We start from the raw sequence: 25,204 nt of genomic DNA, 5'->3' as shown, positions 1-25,204 counted from the left end.
TGACAGGCAGAGGAGTAGTTGGACCAGGCAGAGGAGTAGTTGGACCAGGGAGAGGAATAGTTGGACCAGGCAGAAGAGTATTGACAGGAAGAGGAGTAGCTGAACCAGGCAGAGGAGTAGCTGAACCAGGCAGAGGAGTAGCTGAACCAGGCAGAGGAGTAGTTGGACCAGGCAGAGGAGTAGCTGAACCAGGCAGAGGAGTAGTTGGACCAGGCAGAGGAGTAGCTGAACCAGGCAGAGGAGTAGTTGGACCAGGCAGAGGAGTAGCTGAACCAGGCAGAGGAGTAGTTGGACCAGGGAGAGGAGTAGCTGGACCAGGCAGAGGAGTAGTTGGACCAGGGAGAGGAGTAGCTGGACCAGGCAGAGGAGTAGTTGGACCAGCGAGAGGTTTAGTTGGACCAGGGAGAGGAGTACTGTACAGTCGTGGCCAAAAGTTTTGAGAATGACACAAATATACATTTTCACAAAGTCTGCTGCCTCAGTTTGTATGATGGCAATTTGCATATACTCCAGAATGTTATGAAGAGTGAACAGATGAATGAGTCCCTCTTTGCCATGCAAATGAACCTAATCCCCCAAAAAATGCATTTCAGCCCTGCCACAAAAGGACCAGCTGACATCATGTCAGTGATTCTCTCGTTAACACAGGTGTGTGTTGACGAGGACAAGGCTGGAGCTCACTTTGTCATGCCGATTGAGTTCGAATGACAGATTGGAAGCTTCAAAAGGAGCTTGGAATCAATGTTCTTCCTCTGTCAACCATGGTTACCTGCAAGGAAACATGTGCCGTCATCATTGCTTTGCACAAAAAGGGCTTCACAGGCAAGGATATTGCTGCCTGTAAGATTGCACCTAAATCAACCATTTATCGGATCATCATGAACTTCAAGGAGAGCGGTTCAATTGTTGTAAAGAAGGCTTCAGGGCGCCCAAGAAAGTCCAGCACGCACCAGGACCGTCTCCTAAAGTTGTTTCATCTGCGGGATCAGGGCACCACCAGTACAGAGCTTGCTCAGGAATGGCAGCAGGCAGGTGTGAGTGCATCTGCAAGCACAGTGAGGCGAAGACTTTTGGAGGATGGCCTGGTGTCAAGAATGGCAGCAAAGAAGCCACTTCTCTCCAGGAAAAACATCAGGGACAGACTGATATTCTGCAAAAGGTACAGGGATTGGACTGCTGAGGACTGGGGTAAAGTCATTTTCTCTGATGAATCCCCTTTCCGATTGTTTGAGCCAGCCAGAAAAAAGCTTGTCCGGAGAAGACAAGGTGAGTGCTACCATCAGTCCTGTCAACAGTAAAGCATCCTGAGACCATTCAGGTGTGGGGTTGCTTCTCAGCCAAGGGAGTGGGCTCACTCACAATTTTGCCTAGAACACAGCCATGAATAAAGAATGGTACCAACACATCCTCCGAGAGCAATATCTCCCAACCATCCAGGAACAGTTTGATGACGAACAATGTCTTTTCCAGCATGATGGAGCACCTTGCCATAAGGCAAAGGTGATAACTAAGTGGCTTGGGGAACAAAACATCGATATTTTGGGTCCATGGCCAGGAAACTCCACAGACCTTAATCCCATTGAGAACTTGTGGTCAAACCTCAAGAGGCGGTGGACAAACAAAACCCGACAAATTCTGACAAACTCCAACCATTGATTATGCAAGAATGGGCTGCCATCAGTCAGGATGTGGCCCAGAAATTAATTGACAGAATGCCAGGGTGGTTTGCAGAGGTCTTAAAAAAGAAGGGTCAACACTGCAAATATTGACTCTTTGCATCAACTTCATGTAATTGTCAATAAAAGCCTTTGACACTTATGAAATGCTTGTATATAAATATATATATATATAAAATATATATAAATATATAAATACTTCAGTATTCCATAGTAACATCTGACAAAAATATCTAAAGACACTGAAGCAGCAAACTTTGTGAAAATGTGCATTTGTGTCATTCTCAAAACATTTGGCCACGACTGTAGTTGGACCAGGGAGAGGAGTAGCTGGACCAGGGAGAGGAGTAGTTGGACCAGGGAGAGGAGTAGGAGAAGGGAGAAAGAGACCAGGAAAAGGGAGAAAGTGAGGTAGGGGAGAGCAGTAAGAATGAGTGGTGGTGTTCAGCGGATAATAAGAGCTGTTGTCACTGATGAAATAAGAGCCACCATCACTGGCTCAGTTGGTAGAGCATGGTGTTTGCAACGTGAGGGTTGTGGGTTCGATTCCCACGGGGGACCAGTACGGAGAGAAAATGAATGAAATGTATGCATTCACTACTGTAAGTCGCTCTGGATAAGAGTGTCTGCTAAATGACTAAAATGTAAAATGTACAAAAAATCATAGACCATGTAATAAACCATGGTCTATCACTGAGAGAGGCTGGTGAAAGAGTCCAGCCTAATACCATGGTCTATCACTGAGAGAGACTGGTGAAAGACTCCAGCCTAATACCATGGTCTATGACTGAGAGAGGCTGGTGAAAGAGTCCAGTCTAATACCATGGTCTATCACTGAGAGAGGCTGGTGAAAGAGTCCAGCCTAATACCATGGTCTATCACTGAGAGAGACTGGTGAAAGATTCCAGCCTAATACCATGGTCTATGACTGAGAGAGACTGGTGAAAGACTCCAGCCTAATACCATGGTCTATGACTGAGAGAGGCTGGTGAAAGACTCCAGCCTAATACCATGGTCTATCACTGAGAGAGACTAGTTAGTGTCCAGCCTAGTCTTAGATGGTCAACCGTGGCTTCCATTATCCAGAATTTTCAACAAACCAACAGGTAAGTAGTGCATTTCACAAGGTCTTCTTCTATAATTACTGTTGCTATGTCCCACAGTAACTGTAGGCCAGCAGTATTTTTGTTCCTCTAAAGGACACAACTTCTTCCTCCCTCTGGGGGAAGAGGAAAGCTCCTCAGTGAAGACCAAGACAATGCCGTTGTAGCTGACAATGCCGTCATTGCTGACAATGCAATAAAACGGAGAGAAATTCAGACCAGAATTGTAGAGGACAACCTGGTATTTCACAATGTGGAAGCATCAGCCTGACTACCATTGCTCTGACTCTGATCAAACACGGAGTTGGAATGAAACAGTTGTACACAGTTCCTTTTGAAAGGAACAGTGAGCGGGTCAAGGAACTTCGGCACCAATATGTCCAGGTATGGTGACTATCCAATATGTCTTGTTCTATAGTGAGTTTTACACTATGCTACTCTACATGTTAACATGGGTTACAGTACATACAGTAGGACACTATGTTACTCTACATGTAAACATGGGTTACAGTACATACAGTAGGACACTATGCTACTCAACATGTAAACATGGGTTACAGTACATACAGTAGGACACTATGTTACTCTACATGTAAACATGGGTTACAGTACATACAGTAGGACACTATGCTACTCTACATGTTAACATGGGTTACAGTACATACAGTAGGACACTATGCTACTCTACATGTAAACATGGGTTACAGTACATACAGTAGGACACTATGCTACTCTACATGTTAACATGGGTTACAGTACATACAGTAGGACACTATGCTACTCTACATGTTAACATGGGTTACAGTACATACAGTAGGACACTATGCTACTCTACATGTAAACATGGGTTACAGTACATACAGTAGGACACTATGCTACTCAACATGTAAACATGGGTTACAGTACATACAGTAGGACACTATGTTACTCTACATGTAAACATGGGTTACAATACATACAGTAGGACACTATGCTACTCTACATGTTAACATGGGTTACAGTAGGACACTATGCTACTCTACATGTTAACATGGGTTACAGTACATACAGTAGGACACTATGTTACTCTACATGTAAACATGGGTTACAGTACATACAGTAGGACACTATGCTACTCTACATGTTAACATGGGTTACAGTACATACAGTAGGACACTATGCTACTCTACATGTAAACATGGGTTACAGTACATACAGTAGGACACTATGCTACTCTACATGTTAACATGGGTTACAGTACATACAGTAGGACACTATGCTACTCTACATGTTAACATGGGTTACAGTACATACAGTAGGACACTATGCTACTCTACATGTAAACATGGGTTACAGTACATACAGTAGGACACTATGCTACTCAACATGTAAACATGGGTTACAGTACATACAGTAGGACACTATGTTACTCTACATGTAAACATGGGTTACAATACATACAGTAGGACACTATGCTACTCTACATGTTAACATGGGTTACAGTAGGACACTATGCTACTCTACATGTTAACATGGGTTACAGTACCTACAGTAGGACACTATGCTACTCTACATGTTAACATGGGTTACAGTAGGACACTATGCTACTCTACATGTTAACATGGGTTACAGTACATACAGTAGGACACTATGCTACTCTACATGTAAACATGGGTTACAGTAGGACACTATGCTACTCTACATGTTAACATGGGTTACAGTACATACAGTAGGACACTATGCTACTCTACATGTAAACATGGGTTACAATACATACAGTAGGACACTATGCTACTCTACATGTTAACATGGGTTACAATACATACAGTAGGACACTATGCTACTCTACATGTTAACATGGGTTACAGTAGGACACTATGCTACTCTACATGTTAACATGGGTTACAGTACATACAGTAGGACACTATGCTACTCTACATGTAAACATGGGTTACAGTACATACAATAGGACACTATGCTACTCTACATGTTAACATGGGTTACAGTGCATGCAGTAGGACAAAAAGCTACTCTACATGGTAACATGGGTTACAGTACATACAGTAGGACATTATGCTACTCTACATGTTAACATGGGTTACAGTACATACAGTAGGACACTATGCTACTCTACATGTAAACATGGGTTACAGTATATACAGTAGGACACTATGCTACTCTACATGTTAACATGGGTTACAGTAGGACTCTATGCTACTCTACATGTTAACATGGGTTACAGTAGGACACTATGCTACTCTACATGTTAACATGGGTTACAGTACATACAGTAGAACACTATGCTACTCTGCATGTTAACATGGGTTACAGTACATACAGTAGGACACTATGCTACTCTACATGTTAACATGGGTTACAGTACGTACAGTAGGACACTATGCTACTCTACATGTAACATGGGTTACAGTACATACAGTAGGACACTATGCTACTCTACATGTTAACATGGGTTACAATACATACAGTAGGACACTATGCTACTCTACATGTTAACATGGGTTACAGTAGGACACTATGCTACTCTACATGTAAACATGGGTTACAATACATACAGTAGGACACTATTCTACTCTACATGTTAACATGGGTTACAGTAGGACACTATGCTACTCTACATGTTAACATGGGTTACAGTAGGACACTATGCTACTCTACATGTTAACATGGGTTACAGTACATACAGTAGGACACTATGCTACTCTACATGTAAACATGGGTTACAGTACATACATTAGGACACTATGCTACTCTACATGTTAACATGGGTTACAGTAGGACACTATGCTACTCTACATGTTAACATGGGTTACAGTACATACAGTAGGACACTATGCTACTCTACATGTAAACATGGGTTACAGTACATACAGTAGGACACTATGCTACTCTACATGTTAACATGGGTTACAGTACATACAGTAGGACATACTGAAAAGCATTTACACATACTGTATTTGATTTCTTTCAGAGAGTCATGGAGTTGGAGGCTAATCAGACCCCACATGAAATAATTTATGTAGACGAGGCAGGGTTTAACCTGGCAAAAACACGTCGGCGTGGAAGAAACGTCATCGGGAAAAGGACCACCATTGATGTGCCGGGTCAGAGAGGAGCAAATATCACAATGTGTGCTGTAATCTGGAGTGCTGGTTTGGTCCTGCAGAAATGCCAGATTGGTCCCTACAACACTGAGCTCCTTCTTTTGTTTTTAGATGACCTCCACCATCAACTGGTGCCAGAAGCAGAAAGGGAACAGGTGGGACAAAGTAGCATTCCACCATTCACATGCAATCACAAACTGGTTTGCAGCCCATCCAAGAATGGTCCCCCCCCCCCACCGGCCTTTCCTCAACCCCATTTTTCTGCCTGGAGGTGGAAAGTGTATGATCATCGGCTATATGACCAAACGTCCCTCCTGGATGCAATGGACGCCGGCTGCAGAGATATCTCAGCTGAAGACTGCCAGGGGTGGATAAGGCCTGCCAGGGGTGGATAAGGTATGCCAGGGGTGGATAAGGCCTGCCAGGGGTGGATAAGGCATGCCAGGGGTGGATAAGGCATGCCAGGGGTGTGCTGGTTAAGGCATGCCAGGGGTGGATAAGGCATGCCAGGGGTGGATAAGGCCTGCCAGGGGTGGATAAGGCATGCCAGGGGTGTGCTGGTTAAGGCATGCCAGGGGTGGATAAGGCATGCCAGGGGTGGATAAGGCATGCCAGGGGTGGATAAGGCATGACAGGGGTGTGCTGGTTAAGGCATGCCAGGGGTGGATAAGGCATGCCAGGGGTGGGCTGGTTAAGGCATGCCAGGGGTGGATAAGGCCTGCCAGGGGTGGATAAGGCATGCCAGGGGTGTGCTGGTTAAGGCATGCCAGGGGTGGATAAGGCATGCCAGTGGTGGATAAAGCATGCCAGGGGTGGATAAGGCATGCCAGGGGTGGATAAAGCATGCCAGGGGTGGATAAGGCATGCCAGGGGTGGATAAGGCATGCCAGGGGTGGATAAGGCATGCCAGGGGTGGATAAGGCATGCCAGGGGTGGATAAGGCATGCCCGGGGTGGATAAGCTATGCCAGGGGTGGATAAGGCATGCCAGAGGTGGATAAGGCATGCCAGGGGTGGATAAGACATGCCAGGGGTGGATAAGGCATGTCAGGGGTGGATAAGGCATGCCAGGGGTGGATAAGGCATGCCAGGGGTGGATAAGGCATGCCAGGGGTGGATAAGGCATACCCGGGGTGGATAAGCTATGCCAGGGGTGGATAAGGCATGCCAGGGGTGGATAAGGCATGCCAGGGGTGGATAAGACATGCCAGGGGTGGATAAGGCATGTCAGGGGTGGATAAGGCATGCCAGGGGTGGATAAGGCATGCCAGGGGTGGATAAGGCATGCCAGGGGTGGATAAGGCATGCCAAGTGTTTCTATCCAAGGTGCATAGCGAGAGACGACATAAGATGTGGTGTGGACGAGAACATGTGGCCAAATGCTGAACATCGTCTAGATTAGACTGTGCGTTTTTGTGTTTTTTTCCCTTCTGTGCCTTTTTTACTGTAATTGTGTTGGATTTTTTTTTGATCACTGGCAGCAATTTCACATTGCTAATAAGGCTTTTACTGCAGCAATTCTGTCACTTACTATTTGTTTCTACTGTACATTCTATAAAGTGAAGATGACTCATTCACTTTTAGATAGTATGTTGCCAAAAATGCACACATTCGACACTCAACCCCAAAATGTAGTGGTTTACAGTAAAAGGAAAGTGAATTATAAAAAACTATGGATTTCATATTGTCTATTGTCTGCAGGTAGAACTGAAACATGACAAGTAATGCAGTTTTTGTAATGCCATTAACTGTTAGTATCTTGAAAGTCGTTGTGCTATGATTGACCATATGTTTCTCTTGGATAGAAAACATGTGCGAGTGTTTTGACTGAATGATTAGATATTGAGTCAGGTATGCCGTGTTTTGATAGACGTATTTTTGCATTTTGAAATGTATAGTTGTATTTAATTAACAAAATGTGGTTTTGAGCAGAAAATTAACTATTTGGCTAATTGTGTGATGTTGCTGTGTTAAGATTTAAAAAAAAAGGTGGGGTCAGGTGGGGTCAGCCCGTTGTAGTCGTTCCCCCTGTCGGCACTCCTGACCATGAGAGGGCTGCCCGGCTGCTGCTGCTGTTGCCCATGTTTGCTGTGCAAATAATAACAGTTTCCCCAGTGCCACATGACATGTCACCTGGTTGTCATAGTACTCGTTTGGTCAGCCTTTCCTGTAAAGCCTGGAATAACAGATCCATATCCTGGTACACAGAGGGACTCTCAGGGACATGAAGGGAACTGTTAGGCCTATGCTCTCTCTCTCTCTTTCTCTCTCTCTCTCTCTCTTTCTCTCTCTTTGTCTCTGTCTCTGTGTCTCTCTCTGTCTCTCTCTGTCTATCGATCGATCGATCTCTCTTTCCTGTTTTGCACCCCCTCTCTCCTCTCATTATTTTATTCCTCTCTCCTCTTTTATCATTCCCCCTCCCCTCACTTCTCTCATTCACTCTCCCAGGAATTTCATGAATGTCTTTCTACATACAGTCCTGACATGTTATGGGTTTAGCGAGTGAAAAGTGGACCATAAACAAATTGCGTAAATGACCTTACTCAACCAGTATGACGCGCGTTTCCTAGCCTGACTGACTAATTTGCATTCTTTGCAGACTGAGGGTTACTCTCCTGTTTCAGTGTTACAGTATTAGAGTGTTTCAGTGTTGTTGTGTTAAAGTGTTAAAGTTTTTCTGTGTTAAAGTGTTACAGTGGTAAAGTGGCACAATGTTGCTGTGTTAGTGTTGCACTGTTAAAATATTACAGAGTTACATTGTTACAGTGTTACAGTGTTACAAGCCTAAAAAATCACATTAATCCTCACTTACAGTGCATTCGGAAAGTATTCAGACCCCTTCCATTCCCCCATATACCCCATAATGACGAAACGAAAACAGGTTTTTAGACATTTTTGTATTAAAAATAACAAACATAAATATCTTATTTAAATAAGTATTCAGACCCTTTGCTATGAGACTCAAAATTGAGCACAGGTGCATCAGAGTTTCCATTGATCATCCTTGAGATGTTTCTACAACTTGATTGGAGTACACCTGTGATGAATTCTATTGATTGGACATGATTTGGAAAGGCACACACCTGTCTATATATCCTTCCTGTTTAGCCCTGTCCGGGGGGTATCGTCGGATGGGGCCACAGTGTCTCCTGACCCCTCCTGTCTCAGCCTCCAGTATTTATGCTGCAGTAGTTTATGTGTCGGGGGGCTAGGGTCAGTCTGTTATATCTGGAGTATTTCTCCTGTCTTATCCGGTGTCCTGCGTGAATTTAAGTATGCTCTCTGTAATTCTCTCTTTCTCTCTTTCTTTCTTTCTCTCTCTCGGAGGACCTGAGCTCTAGGACCATGCCTCAAGACTACCTGACATGATGACTCTTTGCTGTCCCCAGTCCACCTGGCCGTGCTGCTGCTCCCGTTTCAACTGTTCTGCCAGCGGCTATGGAACCCTGACCTGTTCACCGGACGTGCTACCTGTCCTAGACTTGCTGTTTTCAACTCTCTAGAGACAGCAGTAGCGGTAGAGATACTCTAAATGATCGGCTATGAAAAGCCAACTGACATTTACTCTTGAGGTGCTGACTTTTTGCACCCTCGAAAACTGTGATTACTATTATTTGACCATGCTGGTCATTTATGAACATTTGAACATCTTGGCCATGTTCTGTTATAATCTCCACCCGGCACAGCCAGAAGAGGACTGGCCACCCCTCATAGCCTAGTTCCTCTCTAGGTTTCTTCCTAGGTTTTGGCCTTTCTAGGGAGTTTTTCCTAGCCACCGTGCTTCTACACCTGCATTGCTTGCTGTTTGGGGTTTTAGGCTGGGTTTCTGTACAGCACTTTCAGATATCAGCTGATGTAAGAAGGGCTATATAAATACATTTGATTTGATTTGATTTGATCTATAAGGTCCCACAGTTGACAATGCATGTCAGAGCATAAACCAAGCCATGAGGTCGAAGGAATTGTCCGTAGAGCTCTGAGGATTGTGTCATGGCACAGATCTGGGGAAGGGTACCAAAACAGCATTAAAGGTCCCCAAGCACACAGTGGCCTCCATCATTCTTACAGTTTTTCTCAGTCGCTTTGGTGCATTTCTTAGATCAAAAGTGCCATTCTTGATACTACTTGTACAAATTCCAAATCATCTAGTCACTTGTGCACATCATTAAAGTAATTTCTTATTCCTTTGAACAAATTGCAATTGCTTTTGTACATATTGCAATTGATAATGTACAAGTGTCAGCTTTTTTCTACATTTTCAATTGCTCATGTCATGTTGATCAAAATATAGTAGATGGTTCTCTGTTGAATAGTCTTACCCCTCAAACGTCTTGGCATTAGTTCCTTGCATAAGCCATTACATGCAAAATTGTTGAACTATTTGTCATAATCTGTCAAGCATAGTTTTACACATTTGATGACATAAGGGCCACTATTGTAGACCATGTTGTCAATCATGGCTTTACAATGGCTGAGGCGGGTCGAAGGGTGCAGCTGAATATTGGGAGATCAACCGTGTCCTCAATAGTTCAAACGTTTCGAAGAGAGAACAGGTATGTCCACCAATGTACAGTGCACAGTTACTGTATATAAGCAGTATACTGTATACTTTATACTGTATACAATGCTTCATATTACAGTAGTCCACTTGTATTTCACAGCATACAGAAATATACTCTGTACAGATACATACTGCACCTTACATGCACCCACCTGTATGTTTTACAGCAAAATGTGTGTTCACATAGTTTTTGTCTATGTGAAAGTGTGCGATGCATCACTGCATTTTTCCCCACATAGGACTGCAAGATTACCTCAAACCAGTGGCAGAGGACGCCTTTTCACACCTCAACAGGAGGAGGCTATTTGCACCATGGTCCGAGCAAACAATGCCATGAGACTCAGGGAAATACAAAGGACCATTATAGAAGATAACGATGTCTTTGAAAACATCCATACGGTTAGCATCTCAACCATCGACAGGGTGCTGCATAGAAACCAGATGAGTATGAAACAGCTGTACCGTGTACCATTCCAAAGGAATGAGGACAGAGTTAAGGAGCTACGGTACCAGTATGTACAGGTAAAACATATATCTATGTAACTATTTTACAGCAACATTTTATAGTGATACATAGTACAGTAAGCATAAACTGCACACATTTCCATTGCTGTGGAAGGAACATGCAATTTATGTACATTTTATGTCACTCTTCCTTACCAAAACAAATTCAACTGTGTGTTCTGTGATATAGCGTATAATGGAGTTGGAATCAAGTGAACCCTCTCACAACTTTGTATACGTGGATGAGGCTGGCTTCAACCTGACCAAATGCAGAAGGCGGGGTCGGAATATCACAGAGCTACTGTGGATTTGCCAGGTCAACGGGGAGGAAATATCACCATGTGTGCTGCTATTTCGGAGAATGGTGTCCTAACCCATATCCCCCTTATAGGGCCATACAACCCCCAGCATCTACTCAACTTTTTAGAGACTCTCTACAGGGCTCTCATCCCTGATGATGAGAGGGGTCTGTTTAGAGAGGATTTTCCAAAGTATGTGGTCATTTGTGATAATGTGAGTTTCCATCGATCAAACATCATAAGGCAATGGTTTGTGACCCACCCGAGGATGCTCATAGAATTCCTCCCACCTTATTCACCATTCCTTAATCCAACTGAGGAGTTCTTTTCAGCATGGAGGTGGAAGGTGTACGATCGTCAGCCACACACACAGATGACCCTGCTGGCTGCAATGGATGCAGCATGTGAGGACATCACAGTAGACGCCTGCAGAGGATGGATAAGGCATTCCAAAATATTCTTTCTACGTTGCATTGGAAGGGAAAATATCCGGTGTGATGTGGATGAGAATATGTGGGCCGACAGACAGGAACGTCTGGATGTGTAGAGACAGCACTAGAACAGTGCTGCGGGCAAAGTTGTGCCTTAGGGGTGGTTTCCTGTGTTTCTTTCTAATTTAGTTTTTTTTCCTTTGTGCCCCCTGGGTTGTCCAGTCTCTTTCAAACACAAACCCACATACAGTAATATGTAAATAGTACTGTTGAAATTGATATATGCCATAGAAGTGCAGCCTTGTGCATTTTCAATACAGTAACTGTCATCCAAACTGTAGCCTAAGTTTACATCAGCTAATACTGTCAAAGTACACAGTTCCATTGACAACATGCCTAAACATTTTGACGACGTTGTTCGTGAACAATGACTCAATGACTTATCATTCTGATGACACTGACATGATCATTTGCATGAATATTTACTTTTGAGAGATGTACTAAGGATTTTTAGTGACTGACTAGCTTTAGAAACACATCTATTGTATATTGCAGTTTGTACAAATTGTTCTGAGAAATGCCCTTATTATTTTGCACATGTTAGGGATGATGTGAAAAATGCACCAAAGCGACTGAGAAAAACTGTAAATGGAAGAAGTTTGGAACCACCAAGTCTCTTCCTAGAGCTGGACACCTGGCCAAACTGAGCAAACGGATGAGAAGGGCCTTGGTCAGGAAGGTGACCAAGAACCCAATGGTCATTCTGACAGAGCTCCAGAGAACCTCTGTGGAGATGGGAGAACCTTCCAGAAGGACAACCATCTCTGCAGCACTCCACCAATCAGGCCTTTATGATAGAGTGGCCAGATGGATGCCACTCCTCAGTAAAAGGCACATGACAGCCCGCTTAGAGTTTGTCAAAAGGCACCTAAAGGACTCTCAGACCATGAGAAACAAGATTCTCTGGTCTGATGAAACCAGGATTAAACTCGTTGGCCTGAATGCCAAGCGTCACATCTGGAGGAAATCTGGGGACATCCCTATGGTGAAGCATGGTGGTGGCAGCATCATGCTGTGGGGATGTGTATCAGCTGCAGGGACTGGGAGACTAGTCAGGATCGAGGGTAAGATGGACGGAGCAATGTACAGAAAGATCCTTGATGAAACCTGCTGTAGAGTGCTCAGGACCTCAGACTGGGGTGGTTAACCTTCCAAGAGGACAATGACCTAAGCACACAGCCAAGACAACGCAGGAGTGGTTTCGGGACAAGTCTATGAATGTCCTTGAGTGGCCCAGCCAGAGCCCGGACTTGAACCCGATCAAACATATCTGAAGAGACCTGAAAATAGTTGTGCAGCGATGCTCCCCATCCAACATGACAGAGCTAGAGAGGATCTGCAGAGAAGAATGGGAGAAACTCCCCAAATACAGGTGTGCCAAGCTTGTAGCGTCATACCCAAGAAGACTCGAGGCTGTAATCCCTGCCAAAGGTGCTTCAACAAAGTACTGAGTAAAGGGTCTGAATACTTAAGTAAATGTGATTTTTCAGTTTTTGTTTTTTTATACATTTGCAAAATTCTAAAAACTGGGAACTGTCGCCGGAAGCTCCGAACTGAGAACTGTCGCCGGAAGCTCCGGACTGGGAACTGTCGCCGGAAGCTCTGGAATGGGAAGGCGCACTGGAGGCCTGATGCGTGGGGCTGGCACAGGTGGCACCAGACTGGTAACACGCACCTCAGGGTGAGTGTGGAGAGCAGGTACAGGACGCACCGGACTGGGCAGGTGCACTGGAGGCCTAGTGCGTGGAGCCGGGACAGGTAACACCAGACTGGTGGCACGCACTTCAGGGCGAGTGCGAGGAGCAGGCACAGGACGCACTGGACTGAGGACACGCACTTCAGGGAGAGTGCAAGAAGGAGGCACAGGACATACTGGGCTGTGGAGGCGCACTGGAGACTTGGTGCGTAGAACCGGTGCACGATATACTGGACCGTGGAGGCATACTGGAGGTCTGGAGCGTAGAGCTGGCACAACCCGTCCTGGCTGAACGCTCACTTTAGTCCGACAAGTGCGGGGCGCTGGCACTCCCTCGCTGCTTCCACCTGTTCCCATGGGAGGCGATCTCACCCGGCCTGGATCTTCTCCCACGTCCAGGATCCTTTGCCATCCAGGATGGCCTCCCATGTCCACTCCTGGGCACGCTGCTTGGTCCTTTGGTGGTGGGAGATACTGTCACGTGTGTGTGTAGAAATGGACCAAGGTGCAGCGTGCGTATCGTTCCACATCTTTATTTATATGTGAAACTATGCAAGACATACATTAATCTATGAACAAAACAACAAACCGTGACGAAGAGGTGCAACATACACTAACTCAAAATAATCTCCCACAAACACAGCTGGGAAAAACAACTACTTAAATATGATCCCCAATTAGAGACAATGATGATCAGCTGCCTCTAATTGGGGATCATCCAAAAAACCCAACATAGAAAAACAGTAACTAGAACCAAACAACATAGAACTAAATACACTAGATAACCCCCCCAGTCATGCCCTGACCTACTCTACCATAGAAAATAAGAGCTCTCAATGGTTAGGACGTGACAGTGAGTAAATACTTACTTTTTATTGTTTTATTATTGTTGAGTAAATACATACTTTTGACTGTATTAATATTGCTGAGTAAATACTTACTTTTTACTGTATTAATATTTGTCACGGTTGTCGTAGGAATGAGTGGACCAAAGTGCAGCGTGTGTGTCGTTCAACATTTTATTTTCACTGTGAAACTATGCAATACATACAAATAAACTGAATAACAAAAACAACAAACCGTGACGCAGAGGTGAAACATACACTAACTCAAAGACAATCTCCCACAAACCCAGGTGGGAAAAACACCTAGTATGATCTCCAATTAGAGACAACGATGACCAGCTGCATCTAATTGGAGAGCATCCCAAACAAAACCCAACATAGAAATACAAAACTAGAACATGACAACATAGAAAACTAAACTAGAAAACCCCCCTGTCACACCCTGACCTACTCTACCAAAGAAAATAACAGCTTTCTATGGTCAGGACGTGACAATATTGTGAGTAAATACATACTTTTTACTGTATTAATATTGTGAGTAAATACTTACTTTTGATGGTTTTATTATTGTTGAGTAAATACGTACTTTTTACTGTATTAATATTGTGAGTAAATACATACTTTTTACTGTATTAATATTGTTGAGTAAATACTTACCTTTTACTGTTTTATTATTGTTGAGTAAATACATACTTTTTACTACATTAATATTGTTGTCACGACTCCCGCCGAAGTCGACCCCTCTCCTTGTTCGGGCGGCGTTCGGCGGTCGACGTCACCGGCTTACTAGTTGCCACCGATCGATGTTTCACTGTTCGTTTGGTTTTGTCTTTATTGTGTACACCTGTTTTGATTTTCCCTAATTATGTTCATTATTTAAACCTCTGCATTTCCTGTTTGTCTTGTCGGTAATTGTTTCTTGTTGTGTGTGAACGGAGGTGTTTTCTCCGCGATATGTATTGTCCTCGGAGAAGATTTATTGATTATTTAAGTAAACACGTTTGTTTACATTGATCCCTGTGTCCTGCGCCTGACTCCTCTACTTCTCCTAAAGATATTCATGACAGAATTACCGACCAGCAATGGAGTCAGCAGGAGCAGCCAGTTTGCCTATTCAGATAGAGGAGCGCGTCCAGCAGCAGACAGATGATCCAGGATCTTATGACTGCCATGGATTGCGTGCTACGGACCATGGAGAGAGTGGAGAAGAAAGGATGTCCCGTTGACCCAGCCACACCACCGCCCGGCACACCTCTGGATCCTATCCAACCGCCGTCTGGATCCGGTGGGATTCGGCTCTCGCTCCCGGGAGCGTATGACGGAGCAGCTGCCGGGTGTCAGGGGTTCCTACTCCAGCTGGAGCTCTACCTGGCGGCTGTCCAGCCGCCGCCCTCGGGACGCGAGAGAGTGAGCGCCCTCATCTCCTGTTTGACTGGTAAAGCCCTAGAGTGGGCCAACGCCATCTGGGAGGTGGAAGACCCGACTCGGAATAACTACGAGGACTTCTCCCGCCGCTTTCGGGCAGTATTTGATCATCCACCAGACGGAAAAGCGGCGGGAGAGCGCTTGTTCCATTTAAAGCAGGAGATGAGGAGCGCTCGGGAGTTTGCCCTGGATTTTAGAACTCTGGCGGCTGGTGCAGGATGGAATGAGCGGGCCCTGATCGATCACTACAGGTGTGGTTTGCGAGAGGACGTTCGTAGGGAGCTAGCCTGCAGGGACACCACCCTCCTCTTGGACCAGCTGGTGGACTTATCTCTCCAGCTGGATAACCTGCTGGCCTCCCACGGACGTCCAGATCGGGGTCCGTTGGTTCCATCCTCCAGTCCCTTAGACCCAACACCGATGGAGTTGGGCGGGGCTGGTACTAGGGAGACCGGAGGGGAAACCGTTCCATGCACCAGAGGTGACCGCAGAGGACACACTGCTGGTCGGTGCTGGGGAGGTTTTTCCAGGTAATCGAGGTGGTAGGCGGAACACTGGTGGTTCATCTCAGGTGAGTAGGCACACGACTCACCCAGACCCCCCTGTTGCTCACATGTGGTTATCTATAAGATTTCCGGGGTTTTCCCCGCATTCCCAGCATAAGGCGCTAGTAGATTCAGGCGCAGCTGGGAACTTTATAGATCGGTCTTTGGCCAATAGATTAGGGATTCCTATTGTTCCCATTGATGTTCCCTTCCCTATACATGCCCTAGATAGTCGTCCTTTGGGGTCTGGGCTAATTAGGGAGGTCACAGTTCCCATTGCTATGGTGACGCAGGAGAGTCATGAAGAGAGTATTAGTCTCTTTCTGATTGACGCTCCTGCGTTTCCCGTTGTGTTGGGGCTTCCCTGGTTGGCTTCTCATGATCCTATTATTTCGTGGCAACAGAGGGTTCTCAAGGGATGGTCCTGTCAGTGTTCAGGGAGGTGTTTAGGTGTTTCCTTAGGTGCCACTACGGTGGAAAGTCCAAACCAGGTTTCCACCTTGCACATTCCTCCCGAATATGCCGATTTGGCAATCGCCTTCTGTAAAAGGAAGGCGACTCAATTACCACCCCATCGACCGGGGGATTGTGCGATAAATCTCCTGGAGGGTGCTGCACTTCCCAGGAGTCACGTGTATCCTCTGTCACAGGAGGAGACGGCGGCTATGAAAACATATGTCGCTGAATCTCTGGGACAGGGATACATTCGGCCCTCCATTTCACCTGTCTCCTCGAGCTTCTTTTTTGTGAAGAAGAAGGATGGAGGTTTACGCCCGTGCATTGACTATCGAGGTTTGAACCAGATTACTGTGAAATACAGTTACCCGCTACCTCTGATCGCCAGTATGACAGAGTCATTGCTCGGGGCGCGCTTCTTCACAAAATTGGACCTCAGGAGCGCGTACAACCTGGTGCGTATCAAGGGAGGGGATGAGTGGAAGACGGCATTTAGCACTACATCTGGGCACTATGAGTACCTCGTCATGCCGTATGGGTTAATGAATGCTCCATCCGTCTTCCAATCATTTGTGGATGAGATCTTCAGGGACCTGCACGGGCGGGGTGTAGTGGTGTATATAGATGATATTCTCATATACTCCACCACCCGCACTGAGCATGTGTCCCTTGTGCGTACGGTGCTTGGTCGACTGTTGGAGCATGACCTTTACGTCAAGGCGGAGAAATGTCTGTTTTTTCAACAGTCCGTCTCCTTCCTTGGGTACCGTTTGTCCGCGTCAGGGGTAGAGATGGAGACTGACCGCATTCCAGCCGTGCGTAATTGGCCGACTCCAACCACGGTAAAGGAGGTGCAGCGGTTTTTAGGGTTTGCCAACTACTACCGGAGGTTTATCCGGGGCTTTGGCCAGGTGGCGGCTCCCATTACCTCCTTACTGAAGGGGGGACCGGTGCGGTTGCGGTGGTCGGCTGAGGCGGACAGAGCTTTTGGTAACCTGAAGGCTCTGTTTACCACGGCTCCAGTGCTGGCGCATCCTGATCCCTCCTTAGCGTTCATAGTTGAGGTGGATGCATCCGAGGCTGGAATAGGGGCTGTGCTATCTCAGCGCTCGGGTAAACCACCAAAACTCCACCCCTGTGCTTTCTTTTCGAAGAAGCTCAGCCCGGCGGAGCGAAACTATGACGTGGGGGATAGGGAGTTGTTAGCTGTTGTCGGGGCTCTGAAAGCGTGGAGACATTGGCTTGAGGGGGCTAGACACCCTTTCCTCATTTGAACTGACCACCGAAATCTGGAGTATATTCAGGCAGCGAGGAGACTGAACCCTCGCCAGGCTAGGTGGGCTATGTTTTTCACACGCTTTGTTTTCACTCTTTCCTACAAACCAGGTTCCCAGAACGGCAAGGCACACGCACTGTCCCGGCTGTATGATACAGAGGAGTGGTCCACAGAGCCCACTCCCATAATTCCAGCCTCATGCCTGGTGGCACCGGTGGTATGGGAGGTGGACGCGGACATCGAACGGGCGTCACGTGCAGAACCCACTCCCTCCCAGTGTCCCATTGGGCGCGTGTACGTGCCGTTTGATGTTCGCGATTGTTTGATCTGTTGGGCCCACACATCACCCTCTTCTGGTCATCCTGGTATAGGTTGGACGGTGCGCTGCCTTACGGGGAAGTACTGGTGGCCCACGTTAGCCAAGGACGTGAGGGTTTATGTCTCCTCCTGTTCGGTATGCGCACAGTGCAAGGCACCTAGACATCTGCCCAGAGGGAAATTACAACCCCTTCCCGTTCCGCAACGACCGTGGTCACACCTATCGGTGGATTTCGTGACGGATCTTCCCCCGTCACGGGTTTCTAAGTCCTGCCGTCTCCTTCCTTTGCCCGGTCTCCCTACGGCCCTACAGACTGCAGAGGCCCTATTCACCCATGTATTCCGGCACTACGGGGTGCCTGAGGATATAGTCTCTGATCGGGGTCCCCAATTTACGTCTAGAGTCTGGAGGGCGTTTATGGAACGCCTGGGGATCTCGGTCAGTCTTACCTCAGGGTTCCACCCCGAGAGTAACGGGCAGGTGGAAAGAGTCAACCAAGAGGTGGGTAGGTTTCTGCGGTCCTATTGCCAGGACCGGCCGGGAGAGTGGGCATCATTTATCCCTTGGGCGGAGATGGACCAAAATTCCCTACGACACTCTTCCACTAACCTTACCCCGTTTCAGTGTGTGCTAGGGTATCAGCCGGTCCTGGCACCATGGCATCAGAGCCAGATCGAGGCTCCTGCGGTGGATGAATGGTTTCGGCACTCGGAGGAGACATGGAACGCTGCCCATGTACGTCTTCAACGAGCCATCAGGCGCCAAAAGGCGAGTGCTGACAGCCACCGCAGTGAGGGCCCGGTTTATGCACCGGGGGATTGGGTCTGGCTCTCGACCCGAAACCTGCCCCTTCACCTGCCCTGCCGGAAGCTGGTTATCATATTAACCCCTCGTTCCATGTGTCTCTCCTCAGGCCGGTGGTGACTGGTCCGCTCCAGCAGTCGGAGGTACGGGAGGTTCCTCCGCCCCCTCTGGACATCGAGGGGGCCCCGGCATATACCGTACGAGCCATTATGGACTCCAGACTTCGGGCGAGGGGCCTTCAGTACCTCGTGGAGTGGGAGGGGTATGGCCCGGAGGAGCAAAGCTGGGTACCGGCGGAAGACATCCTGGATCCGTCATTAATCCAGGATTTTCACCGCTTCCGTCCGGATCGCCCTGCTCCCCGTCCTCCGGGTCGTCCCCGAGGCCGGTGTCGGCGCGCTGCTGGAGCCGCGCGTCAGGGGGGGGTACTGTCACGACTCCCGCCGAAGTCGACCCCTCTCCTTGTTCGGGCGGCGTTCGGCGGTCGACGTCACCGGCTTACTAGTTGCCACCGATCGATGTTTCACTGTTCGTTTGGTTTTGTCTTTATTGTGTACACCTGTTTTGATTTTGCCTAATTATGTTCATTATTTAAACCTCTGCATTTCCTGTTTGTCTTGTCGGTAATTGTTTCCTGTTGTGTGTGAACGGAGGTGTTTTCTCCGCGATATGTATTGTCCTCGAAGAAGATTTATTGATTATTTAAGTAAACACGTTTGTTTACATTGATCCCTGTGTCCTGCGCCTGACTCCTCTACTTCTCCTAAAGATATTCATGACAATTTTTGAGTAAATACATACTTTTTACTATATTAATAATGTTGAGTAAATACTTACTTTTACTGTATTATTATGGTTGAGTAAATACATACTTTTGACGATTTTATTATTGTTGAGTAAATACATACTTTTGACGGTTTTATTATTGTTGAGTAAATACATACTTTTTGCTGTATTAATATTGTTGAGTAAATACATACTTTTTACTGTATTATTATGGTAGAGTAAATACTTATTTTTACTGTATTATTATGGTTGAGTAAATACTTACTTTTACTGTATTATTTTAGTTGAGTAAATACTTACTTTTGACGCTTTATTATTATTGAGTAAATACTTACTTTTTTCTGTATTAACATTTTATTATTGTTGAGTAAATATATACATTTTACTTCATTGAACTTTTTTGTTTGAGATCAGTCTTTGTGCTTGCTCAGTCCAACTCTCCAAGACAGACACACACACACACACACACACACACACACACACACACTGTGTGGATTATAATTAATGGACAATTTGATAGGGGTTGATACATTTTTCGTAAGGGAAAATGCAGTCTGAAACTAAAGTGGAAATTACAAACTTCAGAAGACTTTTTAATTTAACCTTAAAACTTACACTACAAGTTTTTAATTTCCTGCATTTCAAGGAAGTTCTCCTGCAACAGGGTGATCACATTAAGATTCTACATCTGTAGCACCACTCCTCTTATCACAGGAAGGTTCCCACTTGACTATCTCTCGTCTGTGTCTCTTCTCAGAAAGACAATCAGCTGTAACCTAAACCCAATGTTTGCGCAGCTCAAGCAAATTAACTTCACAGGAATTAATAGGCCTAGCACTTCGTGGTAATGCTATATCACTGGCAAACGTTACCGTTAAAAGATACAGATGGAAATAGTGGTGAATAGAATGATGACAGGCGCTATTCTCAGAAGCCAGACGAAAAAAAAGGAGAATGCCAACTGCCTGACTTTAACACTACCTCCATCACAGGAGGTGGTAATGGCTGGAGAGGAATCAGTGGAATGGTATCAAATACATCAAACACATGGTTTCCAGGTGTCTAATGCCATTCCATTCCAGCCATTATTATGAGCCATCCTCCCCTCAGCAGCCTCCACTGATCTCCATTGTATATGCTAACATAGCGCTAGCATGCTGTTATACAACTCATAATGCTGCAGGACTGCAGCAGCCAGCTTAGAGCCTCTGTTACTAGTCTACCTCTGTCGTTTCCACAGACGTGGTGTTGATGGATATGTTACTTCATGTGTTTATACTGTCTTCTAATGACGGTCTCTTCTGTCCCCTGTGGTGTTTGATGCTATTACTTTGTTGTTTACACTCCTCCTCCCAGACAGAGATATAATGGAACCAAACACTGCCCTTCTATTGCTCTGTTTCAATGTCCACACTAGAATACTAATGCAGCTTTTAGCTGAGAATGTACACAGCATCAAATGAACCTCACTATACTGAGAAAAAAATAAACATGAAATGAACCTCACTATACTGAGGAAAAATATAAACATCAAATGAACCTCACTATACTGAGCAAAAATACAAACATCAAATGAACCTCACTATACTGAGCAAAAATTTAAACGCAGCATACAACCATTTCAAAGAGCAGTCTATTGAAATTAATTAATTATGCCTATGGATTTCATATGACTGGGAATGCAGATATGTATCTGTTGGTCACAGATACCTCCCCCAAAAAAGTAGGGGCATGGATCAGAAAACCAGTCAGTATCTGATGTGACCACTCATGCAGCGTGACATCTTCTTTGCATAGAGTTGATCAGGCTGTTGATTGTGGAATGTTGTCCCACTCCACTCAGATGGCTGTGCGAAGTTGCTGGATATTGGCGGGAACTGGAACACGCTGTCGTACACGTCGATCCAGAGCATTCCAAACATGTTCAATGGATGACATGTCTGGTGAATATGCAGGCCATAGAAGAACTGGGACATGTTCAGCTACCAGGAATTGTGTACAGATCCTTACAACATGGAGCCGTGCATTATCATGCTGAAACATGAGGGATGGAGGCGGATGAATGGCACAACAATGGTCTCAGGATCTCATCACGGTATCTCTGTGCATTCAAACTGCCATCGATAAAATGCAATTGTGTTTGTTGTCCGTAGTTTATGCCTGCCCATACCATAACCCCACCGCCACCACCAAATCAAACCAAATGTATTTATAAAGCCCTTCTTACATCAGCTGATATCTCAAAGTGCTGTACAGAAACCCAGCCTAAAACCCCAAACAGCAAGCAATACAGGTGTACGGTGGCTAGGAAAAACTCCCTAGAAAGGCCAGAACCTAGGAAGAAACCTAGAGAGGAACCAGGCTATGAGGGGTGGCCAGTCCTCTTCTGGCTGTGCCGGGTGGAGATTATAACAGAACATGGCCAAGATGTTCAAATGTTCATAGATGACCAGCAGGGTCAAATAATAATAATCACAGTGGTTGTCGAGGGTGCAACAGGTCAGCACCTCAGGAGTAAATGTCAGTTGTCTTTTCATAGCCGATCATTCAGAGTATCTCTACCACTCCTGCAGTCTCTAGAGAGTTGAAAACAGCAGGTCTGGGATAGATAGCATGTCCGGTGAACAGGTCAGGGTTGCATAGCTGTAGGCATAACAGTTGAAATTGGAGCAGCAGCACGGCCAGGTGGACTGAGGACAGCAAGGAGTCATCAGGCCAGGTAGTCCTGAGGCATGGTCTTAGGGCTCAGGTCCTCCGAGACAGAGAAAGAATTAGAGAGAGCATACTTAAATTCACACATAAGACAAATAAGACAAATAATACTTAAATTCACACAGGACACCGGATAAGACAAAAGAGAGATCAGGGTCCAGAGTAACGCCGAGGTCCTTCACAGTTTTATTTGAGACGACTGTACAACCATCAAGACAAATTGTCAGATTCAACAAAAGATCTCTTTGTTTCTTGGGACCTAGAACAAGCATCTCTGTTTTGTCTGAGTTTAAAAGTAGAACATTTGTAGCCCTCCACTTCCTTATGTCTGAAACACTGGCTTCCAACAAGGGCAATTTTGGGGATTCACCATGTTTAATCGAAATGTACAGCTGTGTGTCATCTGCATAGCAGTGAAAGTTAACATTATGTTTCCGAATGACATGACCAAGAGGTAAAATATATAGTGAAAACTGTAGTGGTCCTAAAACGGAACCTTGATGAACACCGAAATTTACAGTTGATTTGGCAGAGGACAAACCATCCACAGAGACAAACTGATATCTTTCCGACAGATAAGATCTAAACCAGGCCAGAACGTGTCCGTGTAGACCAATTTGGTTTTCCAATCTCTCCAAAAGTATGTGGTGATCGATGGTATCAAAGGCAGCACTAAGGTCTAGGAGCACGAGGACAGATGCAGAGCCTTGGTCTGCTGCCATTAAAAGGTCATTTACCACCTTCACAAGTGCAGTCTCAGTGCTATGATGGGGTCTAAAACCTTCAGGAAGGTAGTGAGTTGCTGCGCAACAGCTTTTTCTAACTTTTTTGAGAGGAATGGGAGATTCGATATAGGCCGATAGTTTTTTATATTTTCTGGGTCAATGTTTGTCTTTTTCAAGAGAGGCTTTATTACTTCCACATTTAGTGAGTTTGGTACACAACCGGTGGATAGAGAGCCGTTTATTATGTTCAACATAGGAGGGCCAAGCACAGGAAGCAGCTCTTTCAGTAGTTTAGTTGGAATAGGGTCCAGTAAGCAGCTTGAAGGTTTAGAGGCCATGATTATTTTCATCATTGTGTAAAGAGATATAGTACTAAAACACTTGAGTGTCTCCCTTGATCCTAGGTCCTGGTAGAATTGGGCAGACTCAGGACAACTGAGCTTTGGAGGAATAAGCAGATTTAAAGAGGAGTCCGTAATTTGCTTTCTAATGATCATGATCTTTTTCTCAAAGAAGTTTATGAATTTATCACTGCTGAAGTGAAAGCCATCCTCTCTTGAGGAATGCTGCTTTTTAGTTAGCTTTGCGACAGTATCAAAAATACATTTTGGATTGTTCTTATTTTCCTCAATTAAGTTGAAAAAATAGGATGATCGAGCAGCTGTGAGGGCTCTTCGATACTGCACGGTACTGTCATTCCAAGCTAGTCGGAAGACTTCCAGTTTGGTGTGGCGCCATTTCCGTTCCAATTTTCTGGAAGCTTGCTTCAGAGCTCAGGTATTTTCTGTATACCAGGGAGCTAGTTTCTTATGACAAATTATTTTGGTTTTTAGGGGTGCAACTGCATCTAGTGTATTGTGCAAGGTTAAATTGAGTTCCTCAGTTAGGTGGTTAACTGATTTTTGTACTCAGACATCCTTGGGTAGGTGGAGGGAGTCTGGAAGGGCATCTAGGAATCTTTGGGCTGTCCGAGAATTTATAGCACAACTTTTGATGATCCTTGGTTGGGGTCTGAGCCGATGATGGCTCCGAATGCCTTTTGGAGTGGGTCTGTGGACTTTTCCATGTGAATATTAAAGTCACCAAAAATTAGAATATTATCTGCCATGACTACAAGGTCCGATAGGAATTCAGGGAATGGGGCACTCTGTTCACAACGATGACATCAGCAAACGGCTCGCCCACATGACGCCTTACAAGTGGTCTGCGTTTGTGAGGCCGGTTAGACGTACTGTCAAATTCTCTAAAACAACGCTGGAGACGGCTTATGGTCAAGAAATTAACATTAAATTCTCTGGCAGCAGCACTGGTGGATATTTCTGCAGTCAGCATGACAATTGCACGCTCCCTCAAAACATGAGACATCTGTAGCATTGTGTTGTGTGACAAACTGCACATTTTATAGTGGCCTTTTATTGTCCCCAGCACAAGGTGCACCTGTGTAATGATCATGCTGTTTAATCAGCTTCTTGATATGTTAAACCTGTCAGGTGGATGGATGATCTTGGCAAAGGAGAAATGCTCACTAACAGGGATGAAAACAAATATGTGCACAACATTTGAGAGAAATAAGCTTTTTGTGCATATGGAAAATGTCTGGGATCTTTTATTTCAGCTCATGAAACATGGAATCCACACTTTACATGTTGCGTGATATATATTTTTTTCACATGGGCTATGTCCCTAATGGCACCATATTACCTTTTTAGATAATTGTCAGCAACACCTAGTCACACCCTGATCTGTTTCACCTGTTATGTGCTTGTCTCCACCCCCAACCAGATGTCTCCCATTCCCCCCCCCTCCCATTATCCCTGTGTATTTATACCTGCATTTTCTGTTTGTCTGATGCCAGTTCGTCTTGTCCCATCAAGTCGTGCC

The sequence above is a fragment of the Salmo trutta genome, chromosome 1 (assembly GCF_901001165.1).
Source record: "Salmo trutta chromosome 1, fSalTru1.1, whole genome shotgun sequence".
Lineage (NCBI taxonomy): Eukaryota > Metazoa > Chordata > Actinopteri > Salmoniformes > Salmonidae > Salmo > Salmo trutta.
The sequence above is the reverse complement of the archived record's forward strand: the minus strand, read 5'-3'. Positions refer to the sequence as shown.